Genomic DNA, 23387 nt, shown 5'->3' on the forward strand with positions numbered 1-23387 from the left:
GCCTCATTCATTTACTAGCTGTGTGACCCTGGACAAGTCACTTAACCCTGTTTGCCTTAGTTTCCTCATCTGTAAAATATCTTTACAAAAAAAATAAAACACAAATGGAGTCAAGAAGAGTCAGACACAACTGAACAACCAAACAACAACAAATCAAAGACTGGAGGCAGATTTCCAGACACCAAGGAGAAGAATGAAGCAGAGACAGTGTTAAAAACTCTTTTTAGAACTCTAACAATGAAAGAAAAAGTTGTCTTAATCAGCACAGTAGCAGCTTTAATTCGTTGTTGTTAGCTTGGAAAGACTATTACAAAAGTTGGCATTACAGTGCCAGGTCACTTCAATGTAAGATCACCAAAAAATGCTTAAACTGTCACTGGTCTCCAAGCGCTCTGAATCATCACTGAGTCAACTTCTACTGATTTGCTTATGGCTTTGACAAATACATTAGTGCCAAGAGAAATGTGTTTATCTTTGACCCTGAAGAAGGTAATTTCAATGTCCCCATTCTTACCATTCAAGAGGGCATCTTTCAAGTCAAGTCCCTAGTTGGGAACACCTACTTGGGTTGGCAGAACTTTGACAGACACATGATCAACTATTTCATTGCTGAGTACAAACAAAAGCACAAGGACACCAGTAAGGACAATAGGGCAGCTGCCAACTGCACACTGCTTGCAAACCTGCAAAGGATACCTTCTCTTGTAGCACCCGGACTAGTACTGAGACTGACTCCCTCTATGAAGGTATTGACTTCTATGCCTCTATGACTCATGCTCATTTTGAAAAGCTGAATAATGACCTTTTACATGGAATAACAAACCCCCATGAAAAGGCCCTAAGATATTCATGACATCATCTTAGTGGATGGTTCCACTTGTATTTCCAAGATTCAGAAACTTCTGCAGGACTTTTTCAGTAGCAGGGAGTTCCACAAGAGTTATCAATCCTGATGAGGCTGTATCCTATAACACAGAAATCCAACCTACCATTATGTCTAGAGATAAATCTGCAAATGTGCAGAACTTGCTGCTTATAATACTGAGATTGCTAGAGGAGTTAAGACAATTCTGATCACATGCAACATCACACCATCCATACCAAGCAGACATAGACCTTTACCACCTACTTGTTCAACCAGCCTGGTATGATTATTTGGTTTACAAAAGTGAGAGCAATGAGAAATGAAACCTTGGCAAGTGTGAGCTCAAAGCAATATCCCTGCCCCAATGGGTGTTCCTAAGATTGAAGAAACATTTGACAGTAATGCAACTGATATCCTCAGTGTATCCGCTATGGAGAAGAGCACAGGTAAGGACGTCAGTTGCAAATCACCTGAGAAAAGAAGACATTGAGTGTCTGGTCCAAGAAGCTGAGAAACACAAAACTTAAATCTTATGTCTTCAACATGAAGACTATACTAAGGATGAGAAACTCCAAGGCATAATTGGTGATGAAGACAAAACGGAAGATCTTTGACAAATGTAAAGAAATAACCAACTGGCTAAAAAAGAACAAGATGGCTGAGAAGGAAGAATACAAACACCAAGTAGAAAGATGGAGAGGTCTGCGACCTCGACGTTCCTGAGCAGTAACAAAAAGCCAGGGGCACGCTAGGACCCACCACTGAAGAGGTCAACAAACACATCAGAGGAGAAAGTACTCCACAATGCTTTACATAAATTGAAGAACTCAAATTTGTAGCCAAAGTAGTGTCAGTTTAAAAGTAATGTTTAAGCTACTATATAAATGAGTATTCTGAATACCTGAATGTGTGAAAAAGGAGAGAAGTGAACAGCACTATACTTTATGACAACTGTAAACAAATGGAAATGCAATTCTTGACCTAGAGAATAAAATCCATTTAAAATTGGCAACATTAGATGAAAGAAAGAAAGAGAGAGACAAAAAGAAAGAAATGAAAAAAGAACGAGAAAAATTAAAAAAGAGAGAAATTTAAGGACAGGCAAGAACTAAGTGTGTTTTGTAAGTGGAAGGGAAGGAGTCAGTATGCAAGAAAAGATTTAAGGAAGGATGTCAATCCTTCAATCAATGGGAAATGGGATTGAGGCCAAAAGTGATATACACAACAGCAAAGTTAGAGAACCAACTCAACCTCCGAAACAGAACAAAAAATGGATTAGAACAGAAAGGGATAGGTGAAGACACTAAAAAAAAAAAAAAAAATCTAAAAAAATAGTTAACAGTTTTCCACTACAACTTTATTTCTAAACCTTTTCATGTTATGAAGATAACCCTCAGTTTTTGTAAGATGTCAGAAAACTAAAAGTTCTAGCACATCTTACTAAATTAGAAAAGTTTCTAGTGCTGATTCAGCACTTCCTGTTTACAAAGAACCAATGTAGCTAGGCACAGAGTGCTCTTAATCAGGACTGCATCCCCCTGGTAAATTCTGAGGCCACAGCAACTCATGAAGATCATATGTTATTGAGAAAAGGTGCTGTAAACACTATTTCTGTATTAGTGTGGTGAATAAGCCTATATCTACACCAATGATATCACAGATCTTTTGAAATCTTGAGGTGTGGCTAACATTTAAGAAAAAATTGTGTTGGAGCTCAAAATTTTCAAGCTTCAGCTCTACAGAAAACTACTACGTACACCACAAGTGTCAGTCATGCCCCACGTTGCATGCTGCCTGCAAAACTCCTGAGAGTTGCCTGATCCAAATTAAAAAGTAACTGAGAAATGTTTAATAAAACAAACAAAAATACAATAATGTTAATTTATAGTTTTTAAGTCAATATGCAGTCTGCAAGAATTTGTTTCTATGTGAGTTTGACACCAAGAACAACAGCTTTAGCATAGAGTCTAATTGGTTATACAAGTAACCAAATTTAAATTTACTGACAAAAGCAAGAATTTTTAAATCTACACATTCTGTAAAATTTACACTCATCTTTGATTTTAAGTTCAATGACAATATATGACAAAAATGCTACCTTGTTTCTTTGGCCTTCTTATACCCCACAAAAAAATTATTTTGAGTTAGACCATAAAAATTAACTTGGAATTGTTTCATACTGAGAAGACTAAAAATGTTCTTTGGAGAAATCTAGATCCTCCTAGTTTCATTCCACATCAATAAAAACCAGTATATTTTTACTAAAGGTTTGCCAGGAGTGGGGAACCTGCAGCTTCAAGGCTACATGTAGCCTTCTAGATCCTTGGGTGCGAATTTGTGACTGTGTCTAAGTTTTACAGAACAAATCCTGTGAAGTTTGGATTCAGTCAAAGGGCCAAACTTGAGGACCTAGAGGATCACATGTGGCTTCAAGGCCATAGGATCCTCACCCCTGGTTTAAACGTTTCTACAGGCAAATACAAGGCCCTTGAACAAGGATACCACACAAAGGGTCTAAAATCACAAAATGTTTGAAACCCTTGGTTTGGATCTTACAGGAACTGTATAGCTGATTGGAAAGTTGTTCTTGCATTATTTTTAATTTAATGTCAGCCCAGGGTAACATGAGGTAATGTTCTTTAGGAGTTGATCCACCTGACTGTTCACTAGCTGTTAGCTATTTGCAAAGGTTACTGTATAAGAAACTTCTTAATAATTTAAACATGAAAATAGCCCTTCTAGAAAATATTTAACAGTGCTTGCTCTCTAGATCAAGTAAGTTGCATAAACCACTTAGCAATGGATGACTAGAATTCCTCCAACATTATCAACTGACATTTAAAAAGCCTTATGCTTTGACAACTCTCCTAGTAATAACCCTCATTTACATAACAAATGCATTTTATGAGATATCTCACAATCTTCCTGTGATATTGATACGTATGAATGAGTATTAATTAATTCTGTTTTAACAGATTAGGTTCAAAGAAGTTAAAGACTTGCCCCTAGCCACACAGTAACAAGCTGGGAACTGAACCCAGGTCTTCAGAGTGCAAGTCTAGAGTTGTCCTTAATACACAATGTGAGCTCCCTGTATAAACTTTTTTTAGAGTTCTAAAAATACTTAACAGCAAAGCAGAGTAGACAGAGCACACGCTATGGCACTGAGTTTCGCCTTGACAAACACACACTAACAGCATGACTAGGGACAAATCAGCCATTTAACCTCTTGGTGGAATGGCATCAAACTGAAGAAGTGCTCCACTAATCCAGGGATTATAAGGATCCCTGTGGCCACAGGTTGAATGGATTTTAAAATGTAATATTACATTTAAAATGTAATATTACATGTAAAATGTAATATTAATATTAAATAAAATATTTGTTGTATTTGTATTTATTTTGTTAAACGTTTCCAAGTTACACTTTAATCTGGTCTGCTCTATTTGACGCCTCTATCTTAACGTAGCAGCCAACTCTATAAGGAGAGAACAAAAGGAATTATGTGCCAGAGAGCTGAATCCACAAGATGGAATATTCAACCAGGTAAAAACCTCATGACAGAACAGTTGAAGAATTTTTAAAACTCAGAACACCCACTCACCAGCCCCACCCAAGTTAAAGATGAGAGATGCTGGTCTATGTTGGTGGAAGGAGTTTCCAAACTAATTCAGTACTGACAAGGTTTTCAATTCAGGAGCGACCAAGGACTTCAGATGAAAGGATAATAATAGTGTTATTTTGTAACGTGTAAAAGGAAAAAGGGAAGGAGGATATACCTTCACCAATAGTAGGATACTATAAACTCTCACTTCCAAGCGAGTTCCAGCCTCCTCCCACAATCAGCAATTCACTCTTCACCAGCCTAGGTCTCTGCTACAACTCCCTTTTGACCAGAACTGACCCCAGATGGAGGCTATGCTCTTTGCCTTAAGCTTAGGAAAATGCTACACAGCTTCTGTCCTGTCCTGGTGAACTGCCCCATTCCCTCTGTTCTTGAGTCCTGTGGCCCAGTACCATCAGTTCAGAGTCCTTTCTCTTGATACCATAGTTCAAAGCTTCCCAGTGCTAGTGCTTCCAGAATACAGGTCCAAGCAGGTTTTTTTTTTTCCTGGAAGGTTGTGGCCAAGCTGGCTGTCCAGGTTAAAGAAAACTTAACATTGGAAAGAGGGAGATAAGACTATGGTGTAGAGATGGGTTTTAATTAAAGTCCATGCCATGTCTTTGAGTAAACTAGGGCAGTCTCAATCCAGTAGCATGTAAAGTGAAGAAGGGGTTCTAAATGAGCTCAAGGTTAGTGAGTGTCAGTTCTTGGGTTAAAGTTTTTTCAACCTTCTTTTAAATTCTAGGTATCCTACCAGCACTTCTTAAACTGCAGGTCATGACCTCATATGAGTCCCAAAGTTTAAGAAGCACTGAAGGGATCATGAGTGGGGAAAAGTTTAAGAACTTAGACTAGACCATGGAAACAACTTAATTTACCTTTACCATATAATTTCTGTTTATAGCGGCAGCTAGGGGGTGCAGTGAGTAGAGCCATGGAGTCAGGAAGACCTGAATTCAAATCCAGCCTCAGACACTGACACACTAGCCAGGTGACCTTGGGCGAGTCACTTAACCCCAACTGCCTTGCCTTCCCCCCTCTAAAAAAAAAAAGTGTTGAAGGATCATGGAGAATCAGAGAAAATATCAAGTACACAATATTGCTGCTCACAGTATTTTTTTTAAATATATAAAACAGAGATAGTCATATATGAGTGAAATTAAAATAAAACCTCCATGACGTGACCAGGTAACTGGCAAGATGTCATAGAAGCTACTTTTCCCAAACCTTTCAGATGCCAAAGAAGTCTGATTTACTCAGTTAGCAAGTTCCCCTCAACAAAGCCTGTTCATCCCGTGCCTCCCTTATCTGCCCTGAAGTCCTTCACGGGGCTGGAGACCTCCTTCATTTTCTCAGACACGTAAAGAACACCGGTAGGGCACTCTGGCTGTCAGCTGTCACCGCTTATTCTCGCCGCATGGGCAGAGAATCTCCTCTTCCTGTCACGTGATTCCCTGAAGACATTTCTCACTGCTTAGATGTTTCAGCTTAATCACACCAACCATTCACCTCTCCATGGCATGCTACACAGTGACCGAGTATGATACGGTGTTTAATCGTAGCAACAAGATGGGTACCCACTGCTGCCTCTAATATGGCAGCTCCACCAGCTAGATACCCATATCTCTATTTACCAAAGCCTAGGCCCCAAAGAAGATGACTGAGATTGGGTTCATCCACTGATAAAGAGCCTGGTTTAGCCCAATGCTTCTTCTGTTTCAGGAAACGAGAGTCAGGAGCTAAAGGGCAAAGTTTAGAGAGTAAGGAATGTAGCCTAGAGAGGACAAAAGAATAGTTTTCTTTAAAATGAAAGTTTTAGGGAGATATAAGCCATCAGAGAAAGGGAGCACAGCAGTAGACAGTTCCAGTGTGAAAAGTCCAGAGACTCCACAGTAAACTTACAAGGTGAGGTGGCTTCTGTGGCACAATACAGAAATTCTGGAAAGTAAGGAGTAGAGTTTGAAGAAGAATGACTACTAAATGGAGGAGACACAAATGTACCTTCAGAATCCTATAGGCTCTAAGAGTCACAGAGGGAAATAAGGCAAATGCAAGGTAGAGGGATGGTTTTCTTCTGTTTTGCTGGTTTTAAGAAAAGGAAAAGGCATAAATTAGGGAAAATATGAGAAAGGAGAAATTCCCTATTTCACATAAGCAGGATACACAAAAAAGAATGGTTTATAAATATGAAGGAAAGAGTAGGGACAAGAGACACCACATGAAGTAGAAAAGCAGCAAATTTTGAAAATCCCAAACTAAAATATAAATTCTGAAAGTCAAATTGAGAGCTATTCCTTAATGATTTTTTTAAAAGAGGAAAAACTGCCAAAATCAATTGAAAAAAGGAAAATTCACAACAAATGAAGGAACAACAAAGGACGTCTATTAGTAGAAACAAATTCCTTAATTACATGCCAAATAAAAACAAAATTTAAATAAATGGATGCATATTTACAAAAATATAAAATATCCAGATTGTCATAACAAATTGTAAGAATTTAAATCATCTGGGGATAAGGTAGAAGCATTTCCAATAAGATCGGGAGAGGGGGTGGGGAACAAGGATGTCCATTATCACCACTGTTATTCAACATGGTACTAGAAATGTTAGCATTAGCAATAACAAAAGAAAAAGAAACTGAAAGAATTGGAACAAGCAAGGAAAAAACAAACCTATCACTCTTTGCAGATGATATGAGGGCATACTTACAGAATCCTAGAGAATCAACTAAAAAACTGCATTAAATAATTAATAACTTTGGCAGCGTTGCAGGATATAAAATAAACCCACACAAGTCATCAGCATTTCTATATATTACTAACAAAGCCTAACAGCAAGAAACAAAAAGAGAAATTCCATTTAAAGTTACTGAGAATATTATAAAACATTTGGGAGTCTACCTGCCAAAATAAACCGAGGAACTATATGAACACAATTACAAAACACTTTTCACACATACCAAGTCAGAACTAAATAAATGGAAAAATATCAGTTGCTCACAGGTAGGCCGAGCTCACATAATAAAAATGACAATTCTACCCAAATTAATTTACTTATTCAGTGCCATATCAATCAAACTACCAAAAAATTATTTTACAGTTAGAAAAAAAACAATAACAAAATTCATCTGGATGAACAAAATGTCAAGAATATCAAGGGAATTAAGAAAGAAACACAAGGAAAGGTGTCCTGCCTGTATCAAATATTAAATTGTATCATAAAGCATCAATCATCAAAACTCATTGGTACTGACTAAGAAACAGTGGTGGATCAGTGGAATAGGTTAGGTACACAAGACACAACAGCCAATGACTATGGAAATCTACTATTTAATAAATGCAAAGACTCCGGCTCCTGGGATAAGAACTCACTACTTAACAAAAACTGCAGGAAAAACTGGAAAATAGTGTGGCAAAAACTAGGCACAGACCAATATCTTACACCCTATACCAAAATAAAGTCAAAATGGATACATAATTTAGATATAAAGGCTGAAACTATAAGCAAAGTAGGAGAGAAAGGAATAGTTTACCCATTAGATCTATGGAAAAGAGAAGAATTTATGACCAAACAAGAGATAAGAACATTATGAAATACAAAATGGATGATTTCGATTACATTAAATTGAAAAGTTTTTGTACAAAGCCAATGAAACCAATATTAAAAGGGAAACCAAAATCTGAGAAACAATTTTACAGCCAGTGTCTCTGATAAAGGCCTCATTTCTAAAATATATAGAGAACTGAGTCAAATTTATAAGACTACAACTCATTCCCCAACTGATAAATAGTCAAAGGATAGCAACAGGCAGTTTTCAGAGGAAGAAATTAAAACTGTCTGTAGTCACATGAAAAAATATATGCTCTACATCACTATTGATTAGAGAAATGCAAATCAAAGCAACTCTGAGGTACCACATCACACCTATCAGATCAGCTAACATGACAAAACAGGAAAATGATAAATGCTGGAGAAGATGTAGGAAAATTGGAACACTAATACATTCTTGGTGGAGTTATAAAGTGATTCAACCATTCTGGAGAGAAATTTGGAACTATGCCCAACGGACTATAAAATTGTGCATATTCCCTTTGACTTAGCAACACCATTTCTAGAGCCGTATCCCAAAAACATCATACAAATGGGAAAAGGACCTGCATGTATAAAAATATTAATAGCAGCTCTTTTTGTGCTGTCAAAGAATTGGAAATTGAGGGGATGCCCATCAATTGGGGAATGGCTGAACAAGTTGTAATATATGAATGCAATGGAATACTATTTTACTATAAGAAATGATGAGCAGGTGGACTTCAGAAAAATCTGCAAAGACTTATATGAACTGATGCTGAGTGAAAGGAGCACAACAACAGTTACACCCACAATGTGCGATGACTGACTTTGATAGACGTAGCTCTTCTCAGCAATGCAAGGATCTAAGACTCATGATGGAAGATGCTATCCACATGCAGAGAAAGAACTATGGAGTCTGAATGCAAAAGGAAGCATCCTATTTGCTCTCCTTCTCTTTTGTTGTTTTGTTTTATTTCTTCTTTCCTGTGGTTCCTCCCACTAGTTCTCATTCTTCTTTACATCATGACTAATGTGAAAACATGTTTAACATGAATGTATAAGTACAGCCTGTATCAGATTGTATGCCATCAGATTGTATGGGGAAGAGAAGAGAAAATTTAAAACTCAAAATCTTATAGAAGTGAAAGCTGAAAACAAAAAATTAATTATTTTTTAAAAGAAATTTAAATAATTCACTCTCAAAAAGATAAATTTAACAAGCCATAAAAAAATTCTCAAAGGAAAAAACCCTAGAAGCAAATAAATTTACAAAGGAAATTTATCCTATTCAGAAAACAATGAATTCCAATAAACTGTTCGCAAAAATAGGCAAAGAAAGGATCCTACCAAACTCTTTCTATGGGACAAACTTAGTCCTGCTAACCAAAGCTAGGGAGATATAAAGTAGAGAAAGAAAACAATAGACCAGTATCTCTAATGAGTGTTAACCAAAAATATTAAATAAAATATTAGTTGATATTAGAGGGCCACAGAAATAAATTGTACACTATAATCAGGTAGGAAGGCAGAAGTGGTTTAATATTAGGAAAACTATGGTATCATAATACATCAGACTAAAATCAAAAATAACAATTACATATATCAACACAATGAGAAAAGGCTTTTGACAAACTACAACACCCCTGTATGTTAAAAATAAAAAACAGATCATTCCTTAACATAGTAAATTGTATCTACCTAAAAGCAAGCAATGTATACTGTGTACTAGAAAGGTCTGTGACAGCAAAAGAAATTTTAAAAATTGTAATAAGAAGTACAGTAAACGAGGAAACAAAATTATCTTTCTCCACAGATATGACCTGCCTAGTGAGCTGTAGATATCCAACTAAAAAATTGATACATCTTCAGTAAAGCAGTAGGATTAAAATAAATCCACATAAATCATCACTCTTTAACAAAACCCAGCAGGAAGAGATAGGAAAAAATAAAAGACAATCCATTCAAAATAACTCTGGAATGTATAAAATATTTGGAAATCTACCTACCAGGAAATTATAGGCATACAAATATAAAACTCAATAGAAATAAAAACAGACTTAAATAATTGGCAAAATACTAATTGTTCATGCCTCGGCTGTGTCAAGAAGATAAAAATGACACTATATAAATTAATTTACAATTAATTGCCAAAAGGTTATTTTATAAAACTAGAAGAAGAAATAAATCATGTGAACAAAAAATCAAGAATTTCTAGGGAAATAATGAAAAAAAAGTAGGAAAAGGGTCTCTGATATCAAATTATACTCCAAAATAATAATCATCAAGATTATTTACAACTGATTAAAAAATTTAAAAGTTGGTCAGTGGAACACATTAAGTACTCAAGACCCAGTAGCAATCAAATATAGTCAACACGATACTCAACAGACCGATGGACACTAAATTACTACTATAAGGTTTCATTTTATGACAATTCAATAAAAGTAGCAGAATGAACAAGAAAATAAAAGCCAACAATACATTACATGACAAGAATCACGGTTTTAGAAGTAAAGAAATCTACCAAATAAAAGTAAGGATGGAAGACAAACTGAAGATGAGATTGCTCCATCAGACAAAGCATAAAGAAAAGGAACAATATGAAGAAATGAATATGGAAACATGCATTATGCTTCAAGGAACCAGGGGAAACACATTACCATTGACACTAAACATACACACAATAAGTGGTTAATGAAACTCCAAGAAGACAGTGACAATATGACTGTATAGGATTTTCATGTCCCTCAATCAGAACTAGGCAAAATTAAAAATAAGTGAAGCAAAAAAGAAAAAATAAAACTAAAGAAACTAATGTAGAATTTAGAACTGAAAAACTTATGGAGTATTCCAAATTGGAATATTAAAGAATATACATATTTCTCAGTTTCATATGCTAACCTAACAGAAACAGACAATATGCTAAGGCACTGAAAACTTATAGATACAAAAACTGAGAAATATTAAACACAACTTTAACGACCAAAACATAATAAAATACTACTTAATACAAAGAAAACAAATAGATGATTCAAACCTAAGTGGAGACTTAAAAATGACATCCTAGATAAAAAGCTGATCAAAAATCAAATCAAATAAGCAATAACTATGTAAAAAGGTATAATGATGAAACATACCGGAATTTCTGGGTTGTATTTAAAGCAGTCTTCAGAGGAAAAATTCTCTCTCTGAAAATGTACATTAACAAAAAAGAAAAAGGGGTTAACATAACATGCCACAAAAACAACCAACAAATGCAAAATTTGCAGAAAGTGAAAATCTTTAAAATTAGAATAGAAATTAATAAGCAATTTACCTAACCTGATCAAAAAAGAGTAAAATAAATTGCCAAGATTAAAAATTAACAAGGGAAAAAAATCACAAGGGAAAAAATTAAAATAATTAATCAGACCTACTATATACAAGTATAATATATAAAAACTCTGAATCTGAAAAGAAACATTACATATAAAAATACAAAAAACCCAAATTAAGTAATTCAATCTCAGAAAAGAACTTGAACAAGCCACAAAGGACCTACTTAAAGGTAAAACTGGGGTCCTGAAAAGATCAAAGAAAACCTATCCACTATGTAAAGGGAAATTCATACATTGGCTATGTAAATTACTCTCAAAAATTAAAAAAGAAAACACTTCCAAATTCCTTTTATGAAACAAATGTAGTCCTAATAGCTAAACCAAAAAGAACTATAGATCAATATCACTAATGGCTATTAGTACAAAAATCTGAATTAAATCCTAGCAATATATCCCTGAAAAATACTCATTATAACAAATCTGGACTTACACAAGAGATGCAAAGATATGTAGGAATAAAATATGGCTAATCTCCTTCTCCACTGTTATTTAAGATAGTTCTAAAAAACCTAACAACAGTAGTAAGATTTTTTTAAAATCAAAAGCAAAAACATCATTAAGAGGAAATAAACTATCTTTATCTGCTGATGACATGATGGTTTACTTAGAAAATCCTAGAAAATCAACAAAGAACTTGAAATAATTAATAGCTTCAGTAAAGTAGCATAAAACGAAATGAATCCACAAAAATCAATAGCATTTCTATATGACAAAAATAAATCCAATTCAAAATAACGATAAAATGAACACAATATCTAGAACTAAAGGGACAATGACAAACTCAAGGCTTAGATGTAATTCCAAAACAACTTGAGGAAATAAAGAATGACTTGAATTATGGAAGGAACAGTCATTGCCCTTGCTTGGGACTCAACAACATAATAAAAGTGATATTATTTAAATTTGATTAGATTTAATGCTATGCCATCAAACTATCAAGGGTCATGGAACTACTCATAAGGCTAGATAAAACAAGGCAAGTGGCTCAAAAATCAACTCAAATAAACATCAAAAGTTAACAATGGGAAGTCAAAAGAATAGCAAACTAATACACTTGTTAAGCTGGAAACTGGTTTGATCATTCTAAAATTGAGAATTTAGAATTATGCAGAAAAACTGAATAAAATTTCCATATCATTTGACTGACAGAATTCACAGCCAGACATGTATTCCAAAGAGATCACGCATAAAAAGAAGGGTCCCATAAACATCAAAATATTCATAGCAGTATTTTCTTGAGGTAGTAAAGGGCTAGAAATAGAACAGTAGCTTATTAACTGAAGAATGGCTAAAAGAAAAAATTCTGTTACATGAATGTAATGAAAAATAATCATGTCATATAAAAAATGATGAATATGAAAAAAATCAAAAGAACAAAGAACACTTGTACGAATCGATGCCGGGTGAAGTAAGCAAACCAGAATGACAACAATGTAAAAGACAAAAACAAAACAACAACAAAACTGAATACTATATAATCACAATGATCAAGAACTTAGCCCTGGAGAAAAGTTGAGAAAATGCAGCTCTCTTCTTTCTTGCAGAGGTACGAGACTAACTAGGAGGATGGAATATTACATACACTGTCAGACTTGGTTTGTGTGTTGGGTTGTTTTTTTCTCTTCTTTTAAAAAATTCTTTTTTACAAGGGACAGTTGCTGCGTAATTAAGGAAATAAATATATTTGGTAATGAAAATAATATTTTAAAAGTTCTATAAAAACTTTAAAATTTTAGAAGCAAAACAGAAGACTTAATGATGCCTGAACATGAAGTAATAGTTCTGAAAGTTTTGCAAAAAGAGATCTGCAGTTACATTAAATAACTACTTCTTGACCATCCAAGTAATAGACCTCAATTAAAATAAAAAAACCTCATATATTAAAATTACTCTTTCTCTTACTCTAAATAGAACACTTCTCTTTTGCAGTACTTTGGGCATAAGGATAACTAGTCACTACCTTGATCATAATTTTTCCTGACTTGAATACTTTTAATACTTCCTTACGGCTTTTCTTCTATGGATATATCTTATTTCAGGAAAATTCTTTACTGAAAAATCCAGACTTATGGAAGTGATTGTTGAAAACTGAAAACGAATTAATTTTTTTTAAAAATCCAAAATACAAGTTACTCCTATCAAAAATGAAAAGGGTGAATTCATCATCAATGAAGATAAAATTAAACCAATTAACAGGGGCTACTTTGCCAGTAAAACTGCCAATTTATATGAAATGGATGAATATTTATAAAAATATGAATTGCCCATATTAACAAAAGGGGATTAAAATACTTAAATAACCTTATGTTAGAAAAAAAATTGAACAAGCCATAAATGAGCTAAGAAAAAAACCCTAGGACCAGATGGACTTACAAGTAAATTCTACCAAACATTTAAAGAACAATTAATTCCAAACTCTTTGAAAAAGTAGGCAAAGAAAGAATCCTACCAAATTCCTATGACAAAAAAGTGGTTTTGATATCTAAACAAGGGTAAGCAAAAAGGAAAAAGAAAACTATAAGCCTATTTCCCTAATAAATATTGATGCAAAACTTTTAAGTAAAACACTAACAAGGAGACTTCAGCAACACGTCACACAGATTACATGCTATGAGTAGGTGAGATTTATATCAGAAATGTAGGGCTGGTTCAGTATTAGGAAGACTATAAACAACAAAAATCAGATGATTATCTGAACAGATATAGAAAAGGCTTTTGATAAAATGTTTACTCTTTCCTATTAAAAACATTAGAATGTGTAGGAATAAATGGAGCATTTCTTAAAATGATAAGGAGTATCTATCTAAAAGCAAGAACAAGCATTATCTATAATGGGGATAAACTAAAAAGCCTTACCAACAAGATAAGTGAAATAATGGCCTACATTGTCACCATTACTATTGGATACTACACTAGAAATGCTAGTTACAGCAGTAACACAAGAAAAAGTGACTGAAGGAAGAAGAATAGACAACAAGGAAACAAGACCATCACTCTCTGAGGATATGTTGGTACACTTAGAGAACCTTAGAGAATCGACTAGTTGAAGCAATTATCTTTAGTAAAGTTGCAGGATATAAAATAAACCCACATAAATCATTAGCATTCCTATATTTTACCAACAAAACACAACAGGAAGAGAAAAAAAGAGATATTCCATTTAAAATAACTGCAGACTGAATAAAATGCTTGGGAGTCTATTAAGATACACCTAAGAATTACATAAGCACAATTACAAAATTCCTTTTCAGACAAGTAAAGGCAAATCTGAATAACTGCTCGTGGGTAGGCCTAACCAATACAATAAAATGACAAATTTACCTAAATTAATTTATAAATGCAATGCCATACCAATCAAACTACCAAAGAAATATGCTATAGAGCTAGAAAAAAATCAAATTTATCTAGAAGAACAAAAAAGTCAAGAAGTTAATGGAAAGTTAATGGAAGTTAATGGAAAAAAAATATGAAGGCAGCCTAGCAGTACCAGATTTCAAATGATATTACAAAGTAGTAATCATCAAAACAATCTAATATTGGCTAAGAAACAGCATGGTGGTCAGTAGAGTAGACCAGGCACACAATGTATAGTAATTTCATGTCAAAGCCTCAAGCTTTGTTGGGAGCAAGAACTTACTATTCAATAAAAACTGTTAGTAAAACTAAAAAGTAAGCTGTAGAAATTAGGCATACACCAACATCTCACACTGTATACAAAGATAAGCTCAAAATAGTTATGTGATATAGACATAAAGGATGATCACAAACACACAGGGAAGCATGGAAAAGTTTACCTGTCAGCTCTATAGATAAGGGTACATACAGTTTCATGACCAACAAGAAATAGATATCACAAGTAAAATGGATAAATATGATTACATGAAGTTAAAGAAAGTTTTGCAAACAAACCTAATGTAGCTAAAATTAAGAGGAAAGCAAGAAAGGGAAAGAGGAGAATTCTGGCAAGTTTCTCTTATAAAGGCCTCATTTTTCAAATGCAAATGGAATCGAGCCAAATTTATAAAACTAAGAGCTCTTCCCCAATTGATAAAGATCAAAAGATATGAACAAGACGTTTTCAGAAAAAGAAATCAAAGCTATCTACAATCATATGAAAAATACTCTAAATTACGAATAATTAGAGAAATGTAAATTAAAACAACTTTGAGATACCACCTCACACCTATCAGACTGGCTAACATGACAGAAAAGGAAAATGGCACAGGTTGAAGGGGATGAGGAAAATATATGCTCACGCACTGTTAGGGCAACTAGGTGGCGCAATAGAGAGGGCCAGGCCTGGAGTCAGGAAAACATCGTCAAATCCAGCCTCAGAATCTCACTAGCTGTGTGACCCCAGACAAGTCACTTAACCCTGTTTGCCTCAGTTTCCCCATCTGTAAAATGAGTTGGAGAAGTAAACAGCAAATCACTCCAATATCTTTGCCAAGAAAACCCCAAATGGGGTTACAAAGAGTTGCAAGTGACTGAAAACAAATGAATAGCAACCAATGCACTGCTGGTGGAGTTGTGAACTGGTCCAACCATTCTGGAGCACAATTTAGAACTATGACCAAAGAGCTATAAAACTGCATACCTTCTGACCCGTCAATATAACTACTCGGTCATCATCCCAAAGTGAGCAAAAGAAAAAGAAAAGGTCCTACATGTATAAAAATATTTATAGCAGCTCTTTTTGTAGTAGCAAAGATTCGGGAATTGCTGAAGAATGGCCCCACAAGTTGTGGTAATATGACTATGATGGAATACTATTACGCTCTAAGAAATTACAAGCAGTATGATTTAAGAAAAACCTAGGAAGACTTCCATGAACTGATACAAAATGAAGTCAGCAGAACCAGGAGAACACCACACATAGTAATAGCAGTGTTGTAATAATGATCAATGGTGAAAGACTTAGCTACTTTGCTCAACACAATGAACCATAACAATTCCAAAGGAGTCCTAATGAAAGAGTCTGTGAACTGATGAACTAGGAGTGTAGACTCAAAGATTCAGAGGATGCTAGCTCACATGGTACCTTTAAAATGGCCCAGTCTAACAAGATAGATATTTGCCCTTTTCAAGAGTATGTCTACTGCATGAATAGAATCCATTGCCTATTTTTCAACCATTCCACTTCTTTTTTGATCTGCATTTAATTGTGAGTTATCCTACAGGGAGCAGAAACAAGAACCTGATCAGGACTAAAAGGATCTGGCTACTAGATTTACTTCCAAAAAGCATCTACCACATGCTGTGCACGTAACAGATGTCTCGTTTGATGCTCACAACAATGCTGAGGCAAGTGCTCCTCTTATTATCACTCTTCAGTAAACTAGGTGAAGCTAGATTTGAGCTCAGAATCAGGAAGATTCTAGGTCAAGTGCCATGACCCACCTGACAACTACAGAACTGTTGACTAATGTTTACATTTGATTTTCTATTAGGTCCTTTATTTTCTAATCTGGTCAGTCATGTACTTTATATTTATGTGAGTTTTTCTCACTCATTCATAGGTATACTAATCCCTATGTATGCCTACTAAATCATTCAATTTTTTTCTGACTATAATTCCACAGACCAAAATTACTACGAACCCCAAAATGCCAACACCTTCAACTCTCTTATCATGCTCTCATTTTCAAACTTAATAAGTCCTCTTATTATTCTACCATCCTGATAACTAATTAAATATGTTAAACTACACTAAGATCAAACCAATCCCTAGAGAAATGTGCTGTTATTTATAGCTAATACTCAACTATATATACTGAAATGTAATTTTCCATCACACTAAATACCGACTTCCTTCTAGTTAAGACCCAGACCAACGATTTTCAAAAGTCTAAAGCTGTAAATAGATCCTTTCTATCTATTTCACTACTACAGAACCTCTACTGAAGATGAAGTGTGAAAGACAATGAATTAGAAAGAAATTAAATAGGCCTTGATTTTAAAGCTTGGTCTCTACCACATTTTCCTTTCTTTCATGTGCTACCTGTAAAAGACAGAAGGAATAAAAGTTTTAAAAGCCAGCAGACATTTTTGTAAAAAACAAAATTAAACTCAAAGTATTTAGCAAACATAGCTACATGTGAGTTATAAAAGGAAAATCAAAGTTTAAACATTAGTGCCTGTCCTCACAGAGCTTTTAGTTTAATAGGAAAAAGCCACGCATACATGGATAACAACAACAAAAAAATGCATCCAAGCAGTACACAAAACTAAATGTTATGAGGTCTGAGAGGTGATGGCATTCGCAGCTAGCATTTGGCTTGTCCTATCAAAAGGAATTAAACAGCCAAAGGTGAGGAACACATACATTCCATATACACAGAACAGAGCCAAGATGTAAAAGCAGTTAAGTGTAGGGCATTTGGGCCACAAGAGTACTCCAGTTTGACTAACTAGGTCAAAGAAATCATGACACAGGAGGGAATATGAAAACAGGCTGGAAAGGTGGTCTAGCACCAGTTGTACAAAGGACCCTGAATGCCAAGCAAGGCAATATGAACTTAGTACAACAATGGAAAACCACTGAAGATGTTTGAGCAGAAAATCCTGTCCAGATCTATGCTTAAAAAAAATCAGTCTGACGATAAAATAAAGGATATGTTTGTTAAAAGGTACAGGGTGGAGGCAGCCACTCTGTTAGAAAACCAATCAAAAACATTTATTAAGCACTGTCTGTACCAAACACAATGCTCAGAAAAAAAAAAGACAAAAATGAAACAGCCTCCACTTTTAACAAGTTTACATTCTCTCAGCAGAAATCCCATATACTTAAATAAGCAGGTACTAAATACATACAAAAATAAATACAAGGTAAACTTACTTTTGAGGGGGAGAAGGCAGAAAGGCACAAGCGGTTAAGTGGAGTAAAGATAAGGAAAATTTTCATGTAGAAAATGTCCCTTGAGTAAAATTTTTAAAGAAATTGGGGATTCTAAATAGTAGGGGGAGAAGAGGGTATATCAGGCTTGACGGGAAGCCAGTACAAAGACCCAGAGATGGGAAATGAGTGTCATTTGTGAGAAACAGCAAGAAGACTAGTTAGTTAGGCTTCATCATATAATGAAGGAAAGGGAGTGATATACTGTAAGGTTGGATAGACAGGTTTAAGTCAGGTTATGAGGAGCTTTCAAAGCTAAATAAAGGATTTGGAGAGCTTACTGAGTAGGAGAGCAACAGGGATAGAAATGTGCTTTTGGAATATCACTTTGGCAACTGTGTGGAGAATAGACTGGAATGAGCAAAGGCAGATGAAGGAGACCAATTAGCAGGCCACTGCAGTAGTTTGGGGGAGAATTGAAATATTTCAGGTGATAGCAGCTAGAATCAAGCAGAAGAGAGAAATGTAAGAGACCAGTGTCAGGTAGCCAGGCCCAAGTAATATTGACTATGAGAAAGGAAGGAGGAAGAAGACTCAAATCATGTATGATTTCAAATATGGAAAATGGAGCAAATGGTGGTACAATCAAAAGAAATAGTAAAATGAGCTTAAAGAGCAAGTTTAGGTAGGAATATACATGTATGAATAAGGAATGTGTATGGTGATATATACGTTATCTATACATGTATATGTAAATAAGTATTTCTTACAAATTATTTTGCCAAATATTTGCCATGTTTTCTTAACACATAAAAAAATACTTCAAGTAGTCTTTCAATCCACTGAATTCAAAACCTTTTGAAACAGCTGAACTTCTCAACTTTTGCAACCACACCTCCAATCCTAAGGTTAAGGACTCAATTCCATCTGTTAGAAATACAAATAAAATAAGAAATGAGATGAAGCAGGGTGATAAGGCATTCAAAAACAGCTAATGTAAATTTAGGAAGCACTCATAATATTGTCCATAACAAGGAAGACAATCATTCCTCTATACTTTGCCCTGATTATCAACGAATCTACTTAACACATGTTATCAAGTTCTAAGTATATTTTAAGAATGATAATGATAAATTGAATTAGAGGATCATAGATTTAGAGCTGAAAAGACCTTAGAGACCATCTAGTGCAACTTGTCATTTCACAGATGAGGAAACTGAGATCCAGAGAGTTAAGTGACTTGCCCAGAATCACACAGGTATTAAGAGTCTGAGGAAGGAATTAAATTTAGGTCTTCCTGACTCCAGATCCAACACTATTCACTATGCTCTCTAGATGTTTAGATACCAGAAGACAAGAAGGAAAATGGGAGAGTTTGGACTATGAGAGGTGGAAGAACACGGAATGTTTAAGCTGTGAAAGAGAAAAGACATAATTAATGGGCAATAATGTTCACACTTCTTCTGTGAGGCCCTGAGAGCAAAGTTAGGACTAACGGTATTGATAAATGATATAAGAGAAAGTGGAAATTTCCTAAGAATTAAAGCTATCATCTATGCCTGGATTTCCCAGTTACCTGAGGACTTCAAAGACTAAATAATTCTCCTTTGAAGGATATTGCAGGGGAACATAACTGGTACAGATAGTGCTTATGGAATACAGCATACTCTCAAAGGTCTCTCCTAATATCAAAGCTCCATGATGCTGTGGTAATAGCTTGTATTTGTATAATATTTTAGTTTCCAAAATGCTTTCACATTCACTATCAACCTTGACTGTACCTGTGAATTTCAAAATGCTTGAGACACTGTTAACTCAATTTTAAGGTACTCCATAGTAGTTATAAATGGAGAGAACAAAGCACAAAACATGCAGGCTCACATCAAGAAAATGATTTATGAAGACCTTTTAATATTTTTGTAGCTTTTATACTGGGGGAAAATAGAGGCATACACATCTACAGCCAGGGTTTTTAAAAAAGAATGATGCAGAGATATGATGGACTGCTCAAATTCTCAATTCTAAAAATGGTTTAAGTCCTAAAATGATGAAGAGCAGATAGTTTACAATGTCTTGACTTCACTTCTTTAAAACCATACTGGTGGTACTTTGGGGGGAATTTCCTTCCACATACAGTAAGAAAATGAATATTTAAACCCCTCTGCTCTGAGATGCCATAGCAAGGCTTGAGGATCAAGCAACTCTGCACCTGAAAGATCCAACAAGGCCTCACCTAAAAGGAGGACAGGCGGTGGGACTTGATACTTCTCATAATTTGTGTGTACAAAAGTATGCAAATCGGAAATGAAGACTAGGGCATCACCATTTGCTGCTGTCCAGTTGTTTTAGTTGTGTCTGACTCTGTAACCCCATCTGGGGTTTTCTTGGTTTGCTGTTTCCTTCTCCAGACCATTTTTATAGACAGGGAAATTAAGGTAAACAAGGTTAAGTGACTTGCCCAGGGTCACACAGTTAGTAAACGTCTGAGGGCAGATCTGAATTCAGGAAGACAAGTCTTCCTGACTTCAGGCCCGGCACTCCATCCAGTGTGCCATCCAACATCAAATGAACATCATTCCTATCTCAAAAAGACAAAGGAAGATTTCTCTCTCTCTTTCTCCCTCCATCACACACATACATGCACACACACCTTCATGGAAAAATACATCAAACTTAACAGGGGAAAAGGTAGAAAGGGTGGGAATTTAAGAGGGAAGATAATACCAGGAAAAGAAAAAGAAAAACAAATTTCTTGATCCTATAGAAGGGAATTAGAAGGGAAAAAAAAGAACCAGAATCTAAGGGGGTACATGAATGCAATGGAATATTAATGAGCTGCTTTAAGAAATGATGAAAGAGACTATTTCAGAGAATCCTGGGTAGTAACATAGAGCAAAGTGGGCAGATCTACAACAAAGTATATAACAATGTAAAAAAAGCCACAACTTCGAATGACTTAAGAAGGACCAACTGTGTCTCTATCAGGCTTATGATGATACTTGTCACCTACCTCCCATCAAAAGTAGTGGACTCAAAGTACAGAAGCACACCTTTGGACATGGTCACTTCATAGCCTTATGATGTCTGAACACGTTTATTACAAGACTCTCTCACTGTCCCCCCATGCTTTTAACCACTAGAAGGATGAGGTGTGTCCACGACTCGAAACTTTTATATTGAAATAAAGTTTTCCACTTTACTATCTCTATTCTCTGTCATACAGATAAAAAAAATGCATTGCATCAAGTGACACAGCTTGGTACTGAGGCCCTGCTGGCGTTAATGAGTACAAGGAAGAACAGGAAGGGGTAATGATGCTCCAAAACAGTGGCCAACAAACTTTTTTAAATACACAAAAGAAAACAGAAGGAAGTTCAAAAACAATCACAGACAAGCATGACAATTCTCAAAGTAACATGTAGAATTATGTGCATTTTTTTAAAAAGCAAGGTGGGTGAAAGAATAATGATATCATATACATTCTCTTTTTATGTTCTACTATGTGTACAAAAATGTTCAATTTTTTATATTTAAGTTTAGAATTTTAAAATGAAAAAAACAGAAAATAAGTTTAAAAACAATCTTTAAAACTTCATTTGGCTCCTAAATCCAAAGAAAGTTTGCAAAGCTTTGGTGTAACTTTTTTTTTTTAATCATAAACCTGCAATATTAGAAACCTCAAAAATCACTTCCATGGAGCCATCAGTAGCAGAAGATGGAGTCCAAAAAGGCAGCTTATTCCTCCTCGAGTTGCTCATTCCTCCTCCATAAATGAAACAGCAACAAATAAGAACCTGGTGGTAAGCAGAATGTTAAAGAAGGTTTGAGAGAAGACGTAGAAGAGGTCCTGTGGTTGAAAGGTAGTGATACAACAGAGTAACAGGAGGATGCAAACAGCAGGGAGAAACAGACTGCTTTCCATCTGGGAGCTGCAATGTGTGACTGGCTGAGCCCAAACTATCGCACCTAAGCCTCCTGGCAGACAGGCCCAGGACTCTTGGCATTAATATCCTCAACAAGTCTCTGTGAAATTCCTTCTGCTCCTCATACATACATACTGGAAGTGAGAAGACCCTGGCTGCATCTAACAGATTTAATTATTATGGTTATTCTCCAGTGGAAAACTAACATCAGAATCAAGATCACATCAGAAAAAATGTTTGGGGGATAAAGCTCTTTCTATGTCAATCTTGAGCATTAGAGTGAACCAAAGTAAAGCTTCCCTTCAGAACGAATTTCCAGGAATAAAAAGTGACTATTTTGAAGACTTTTAAAAGCCTCTGGCCCAAAGAGATGAAGTTTAAGTATTCTAGATCTTAGCATTCATAGGTCATGGTACTTTCATTTAGAAGAAAGACAAAGCACAGAGGGAAGAGAGAACTAAAAGGCCCCTCTACAGAACAAAGACAACCCACAATGATGTGACTTGATTATGGAAGCTAAAATACTTTAGCTCATCATACCCTACCTAGGAGAGTTGATAAAGCTGCATCCTGCATCGTGGCAAAAAGCAATGGACCACAGGTGCAGCATGAGGCAGACACTTTTAGAGACTGTGTATTAAGTATATGCAAAACAAATTATTTCTTACTTAGAGAGACTGGGGAGCTAGAAAGGGGAAAAGGCAAGGAGTCACTGAGATGTGAATAATGTAAAGAAAAGGATTCAAAAAGACTTTTTAAAAAATAAAACTAGTATGATTTCATCAAGAACAGAAAATATCAAATAAACCTCACGTTCTTTTTTAACAGAATTTTTTAATAGTAGAGCAACAGAATAATATATAGTTTACTTAGATTTTGACAAAACATCTAATAATCTCTAATATCTTGCATACGGAACATGGAGAGATAATGATAATAGCTAGCATTCAGATAGCACATAGTACGCACTTAATACTCATGACTAACTAATGAAGCACTTTAAGGTTTATAAAGTCCTTCATGTATGTCAGGTCATTTGAGTCTCACAACAACCCTGTGAGAAAGGTGCTATTATCCCTCTATTAGAGATGAAGGAACTAAAGCTAAGAAATATGAAATGAATTACCCAGTATCATACAGCTCATTAAATATCTGAACACCTGCCCTCTATCCTCTCCACCACTCTCTCATCCCAGCCTTATTTCACATTAT

The 23387-nt window shown here is 35.2% G+C and overlaps 1 protein-coding gene across 5 annotated transcripts in view; it reads right to left on the reverse strand.

The window, feature by feature from the left end:
- OSBPL8 (oxysterol binding protein like 8) overlaps positions 1-23387 on the reverse strand; it is a 222682-nt gene that overhangs the window by 192495 nt on the left and 6800 nt on the right. For 2 of the 5 annotated variants that reach the window (XM_072655426.1, XM_072655420.1), the window contains exon 3: positions 11178-11228. The exons of the other annotated variants lie outside the window; for them this stretch is intronic. The gene's annotated coding sequence lies outside the window, so the exon portion shown is untranslated. The remainder of the gene's footprint in view (positions 1-11177; positions 11229-23387) is intronic. 5 annotated transcript variants of the gene reach the window in all.

Source organism: Notamacropus eugenii, chromosome 3 (genome assembly GCF_028372415.1).
Source record: "Notamacropus eugenii isolate mMacEug1 chromosome 3, mMacEug1.pri_v2, whole genome shotgun sequence".
Lineage (NCBI taxonomy): Eukaryota > Metazoa > Chordata > Mammalia > Diprotodontia > Macropodidae > Notamacropus > Notamacropus eugenii.